At 45.2% G+C, this 5976-nt stretch overlaps 1 pseudogene; it reads left to right on the top strand.

Moving 5' to 3' along the window:
• On the top strand, positions 1-5976 carry LOC133922997 (uncharacterized; annotated as a pseudogene).

Below are 5976 nucleotides of genomic sequence, written 5' to 3'. Positions count from 1 at the left end.
ATGTTGAAAGTTGAAATTACCCTGCAAGGTTCTTCGTTGTTGCAGGGAGTAGAGGGTTTCTTCGCGCTCGCAGCCATGCTGGAGAAGATTGGACTGCCGCCGAAGCCGTCCATGCAGGGGCCACCTGGGTGGTCGATGCATCCCACTGTCAGGGTTGTTCTGTTCAATTCTCCTTGTTCAACACGAAGGTAATTCTTCGTTTTGCCTTGCAGCGATGGCTTTCTTTCAGCGACCGGATACCATCGGCCTGCTGCCAGCTCCCAGTTTCTGCCTACTTGCAATGATGATATCAAGCATATTCTCCTCCAGTCCATGATACTGTAGAGTAGCATGGTTGGGTTGAAAATTTACTAACCGTGCTTAGTTTATTTAGGTCCCGAGCTTCTGGGAAAAAAAGCTCTGCCTAAGGAAGGACTCGGGAAAAAAGCTCTGTCTAAGTATGGTTATAGCTGTTAAATTTTGATTGTTGGGTTTTATAATAAATTTTTAACTTCTCAGCACATTAAAAACTAGAAAAGTTTTTCTCAATCTGCTTCTCAGACTCAGTTTATTTCAGTCACAACTGCTTACTCAGCTAGCCAAAAATCACCAGAAGTCAGGACCAAAAGCCAGTCCTTTAAATAGCTTTTAGCTTTTTTCTAAAAAAACTATAAAAAAAAACTATCCAAAGGGCCTTACTTTTGTCCACCTCACATGTGTTTCATGGGTATCCCTTATCATTTGATTCACTTACTATTGATGCTTGTTTTAAATAGCTTCCAAGTCACACCTCTACCTGCAAAACGCACACGGTGTTAACCAGAAAGCTAGTCCATCAAATAATTTTGTTGATCACTGCAACCATCTGTTGGCTGTTACTGACGTTGATGTTCTTGGTCTCCCCGCGGACAACCTTTTCACCCTAGTTGGATCATGACCTTGCCCCCACAAGTCTTCATTCTCATGCTTGATATTCATCCCTTGGCAGCTTACCTTGAAAAGACTCCAGTTTGATTGGAGCTCAACTGACTTCAAACTCAGCCTTGTGCATAGAGAAATCAGGATATGTTGCTTTGCACCAATGTTGTTAGCAATTTTTTTTTTCTTTTTCTCAAACACCCAAGAGAGCTGTACGTCATTATATTAAGAAGAAAGAGTGACCCAGTTTATAAGAGAAACCGAGTCCGAAAATCTTAACAAGCACTGTAATACAACCCACAGAGCCTAGCTCACGCGCAAGACAAAGAAGAAAGAAAGAAACCTCAAACCCCCCATAACAACCAGACGACGAAGGTATAGAAAGCAGCTACAACACGGTAACCACACAATAAACAGTATCCACACCAAACAACGCTACCACGCAAGCAACTATGCCCTGCTAGCACCTCGACCAGGATAGCCTGACAACTCAACAGGCGAAGCCCTTCTCCCACGTCTGGCTACCCGACTCGGTTGGCGGCTCCCATGCCAAACATCAAGCTCAAAGACGGGTCCTGGGACATCGAAACATAGCCATTGCCACGAAGTGTCGAAAGGTGATGGGGAGCCCCACCGACCAGGAGAGCGAAGGGGCCGGAATAACAATGGAGGATGGTGTACCCTGTAAGGAGTGATGCCAGTTGTAGCACCAAATAATAGAGGGATTCTTTGAAACGACGTCTTCAGGAATGTAGCGGTGAAGGAACCACCATCGCTCATCTGGGAAGCCGAACAGGGTTTTCACCCAAAGAGATCCTAAGGGAAGCTTCATCACGATGCCTCTATGGAGGTTATGACGCTTGTAGGCATCACCGTCGTCGATAAGGCATGGAGCTTTTTAGGGCTTTCGCCCTTAGTTCCCCCCTTCCATGGCACAACCCCTGAAGCCAGAGGCATGGCGGAACGACTAGACCAAAGTAAGAGATCAACTAGCAACACTAGAGCACAAAGCATCCGCAAAGAAGAGACGACCGAGGGCGAAGCCCCGGCCCACAACAACGCACAACATGACCGCCAGGGTAGCACCAATGTCGTCTTCAACAGCGGTCAGCCACCGCAAGGAGCACTGGGGGCCAGCACCCACTAGCGAGAGATGGCCATATGCACAAGGGCCACAAACAGCTAGCAGTCGGCCACCTCTGGCCCACCCATCGCGCTAACGCACCGCAGTAGCAGCAACCGCCACTGACCACTTCCAAGATGTCACCGGCCCAAACCGAGCACGAATGCCGGATGGATAGCCAGCCACCAGCACGACCGGATCTCCACATCTACAAGCCGTTGCACGACGTGGAGGGTGGACCGCCTAATGAACAGTAGCAGACCAGATGTGCCCGCCGGATTGTCCGTCCATGCCTGTCCCGAAGCTCGCCGACGAGGCAGTGCCCCTACAAATCGGAGGCTAGCTCACCCCCACAACGTGGCGGATCCGACTGCCAAAGGGGTAGATCTGGCCACCCACGTGCGAGGTCCAACCGATGTGGGGAGGAAAGGGCTGAAGGATGGCGCTAGACGCGGTGACGATCGGAGCACGGGGAGGGAGGGAGGGGGAGAAAGGGAGGGGGTGGGGAGAGGAGGGAGTTGGGGAGGGAGAGGGGGAGGGGGGGCGCAGCCGCCGCCGATCGGTCAAGGTGGCGGTGGTGGCCTCGGGAACTCGGACGGCGGGAGGCTAGGTGGTGGCGGGCGAATCGCCCCCGAGTCACTCACGAGGAGATGAGGCGAGGCGAGGGGAATGCATGGAATAAAATCTGTTAGCAATACTGATATTTATCATATTGGTCAAAATCTGGAGATGGATCCTATTACTAGAAATCAAACTAATACTACTGCATGTCGATCTGTATAGGCAATTTTTTTTAACAATGGGACCTATTTCCACGGCCTTCTTTAGAGGCGTGGTCGAGCGAAGCCACTCTGTGCACGCCCTCTCCGTGCATACCCGTGTGAATGCTCGGGCTCGAACGCGGGCTGCCTCGAGCGCTCGCGCCGTTTGAGCACCGTCCTTACCAACCGGGCTAGCGCCGGATGCATCTGTATAAGCAATATGAAGAACGGAGTTGAGGACCATACACATATCGCAGTCTATTTTGAAAGCTTTTTCTCTGCTAAGGACATGTTTAGGCTAGCTTAAGTTTGCAATTGTTTATAAGCTGGTTTGTTGGGCATTTATTATACCTAACCCATACTAGCTAATTTATTCTCTTATTCAGAGACTAATGAAAAAAGTTTGGGCATCTTACCTTTACAAGCCCTGTAATTAGCCCCCTCCCATTAACTTTAGCTTCTCTGAAGAAGCATAATAAAGCAAGTCTTAAAATAAGCCGGTTTTTCTTATGATAGTAAGCTAGGCCCAACATGCAATTTATGTTTACCCTAAACTAGTTAGTACCATAGAATTTTTGTATCATTCTGGACATATATTTTATATTGCATTATCTTTTTTTCTGTTACTCTATTGAGCATTATGGTTTATATTTATGGATCTGTAATTTCATTGTACTGCACATTTCTACATCATCCAAAACGAGTGCGATTTTATTTCTCAACTGATGGTGCCATATTGAAGGCTATATTGTAATCACTGTGTTTCACTCATGTTCTTGACGTTGTGTCATTTCCTGCTTGTAAGCATACACTCTCCTGAAATTTAGGAATTTGAATATACCGGGTCTAAAGATGTCTCACTTTTTGTTTCAATAAATTAAATTCTCGTTATTCCCATGGCGTTTCTAAATCTCCCATTGACGAAAACGTAAACTTTCTTGCAATCTTATGGTCTCAGTACTTCAGCAGTTGCGTTAACTCTTGTGCGTTTAATATGTAGCACCATTGCCAAATATGTGGAGGCTTGTTCTGCAGCAGCTGCACCCAGCAGAGGATGGTTTACGTGGATTGGGTGACTCACCTGTTCGAATTTGTGATCCTTGTGAAAAGCTTGTGGAAGCAGCGCGCAGGGGTGTATTCTTGCAAAATCCTTTATGCGCTCTTGGTCTTTCTTACTAGTACAGAATTAAACACTTCGACAATATTTGTTCAGTATAATGGAAACTAATTTGTTCTGTAATTCAGCTTCTTGTTTTGTACAGCTTGTAATTTCAATTTGCCTACTGCCTAACAAGCTGCAGTCATTTAGCTTTGGTCTTTAATCAGGAATAGTTTTATTCTCTGCAGATTTTACATATTTAAACTTGTTAACTGTTCATGTTCTATAGTTTCTCTTTCATTGTGCAGTGCTTTTCCTATTTGTTATTTTCAACGTGCAAATTTGCAAAAACAGAATCTCTGGGAGCAATTATCCATAGTGCAAGTATGGAAATAAGAAAAGTGGGTTATGCATGCATAAGACTCAAATACGATTAATGGTGTGCACAATCTAATGCAAAATATCTTGTTGGTGCTGCAAAGCTTCAGGCATGGTTAAACTTTTTTCTTTCCAAATGTAGTATCCAGTTGTCATCTATGATTATTATTATTTTGCAAGAAATACTTATATTAAAAACAATAATCATTTCTACACTGTTTTCACAGCTAGCAACACTAAAGCAGCTTCTAAAACCAGAAGATGAAATTCTAAGTGAAATCCTTTGAGGTGATGGAGCGCAGACCCAGTTTTCTCCCAAGGAGTCTCTGGATTCTGAGCTTCCTGAGAGAAACGTGAGCACTGCCAGTGCCTCCAGTTATAGTTCCAGAAGAACTTCTGCTACTTTCAGCATGGATGGAAATGGAGATGAAAGTCTTTCTATTGAAGCACACAATTATGAACTCAACAACACTACATCCATATTTACCCCATGAGCTGCGTCAAGAAGCAGTAGAGGAGAAGAAAAGGAACAAAACGCTTAATCAGAAGGTAATCCTGAGGAAGCACTGCGGGCTTTCAAGCATGGTAAAGAACTTGAGAGGCAAGCTGCAGCACTGGAATTAGAATTGAGAAAGAGCAGGAGAATAGCTACAAAAACTCCTAATGTAACTGCTATGGTTAGTGCCCAGACGACAGATGTTTCCGATGAGGCTGAAACAAAAAGGGCTTTAACTGGGAAAAGAGTCGAGAAAGAAAAGAATGAGAACTAGGTTGGTTAGATGCAGATCTTCGTGATGACACAAAGACAGCCCCTGTGAGTGTGTAAGGAGAGCTGTCACAGCTTCTTAGAGAGGTGGCACCTAGACCATTGGAGGTCAAGAAAACCGGTGCTATCGATAAATCTCAGGCTAATGCTCTGAAGAGACATGCCCAATTGCTGAAGCGAGAAGGTAGACTTGCCGAAGCAAAGGAAGAGAACAAGGCTAAAATTTTGGAAAAACAACTAGAAGAACAAGAGATTCTGGGCGAAGCAGAAGAGTGTGATGATGATTTAGCTGCAATTATCAGGAACATGGATGATGATGGTAATCATGAAGGCATACTGTTGGACAAATTCTGGGTGCCTTTGATGATTTTGCCATTGATGGTAACTTTGATGTTACAGATGATGACCTGAATGACCCAGATAAGGCTGCTGACCTAAAATCATTTGGATGGAGTGAAGAGGATGACAACAATTGGAAAACCATGGATATGTTTCTTCATCGAATCAAGAGGCACTAAAGGAGCAAGTGCTTGCTCTGAAAAGAGAGGCGTTGCGAACAGAAGGTCTGGTAACGTTGTAGAAGCCATATCATTGCTTAAAAAGGCAAAGCTACTTGAAAAGGATCTGGAAACTGAAGAGCCAGATTTAAAGGTTCCTTCTCCGGAAGGACAGAAAAATATGCATATGAAGATGTCACTATCGCAGAGATGAATGCCCGACCTGTCTCAGCATCGAAAAGTAAGCTATCAATTCAGATAGAACTGTTGGCTCTGAAGAAGAAGGCGCTAGCCTTGAGAAGGGAAGGGAAGGGAAGGTGCATGAGGCCGAGCAAGAGCTAAAGAAAGTTAGCGTTCTTGAGAAGCCACTTGAAGAGCTTGAGAATTCTTCTAAACCTGTAGCCAAGAAAACTAGGAGCATTGTGCAACACCCCGGGGTCACCACACGTTCATAG

Source organism: Phragmites australis, chromosome 6 (genome assembly GCF_958298935.1).
Source record: "Phragmites australis chromosome 6, lpPhrAust1.1, whole genome shotgun sequence".
NCBI classification, from domain to species: domain Eukaryota; kingdom Viridiplantae; phylum Streptophyta; class Magnoliopsida; order Poales; family Poaceae; genus Phragmites; species Phragmites australis.
This window is presented reverse-complemented; position numbering and strand designations above follow the sequence as displayed.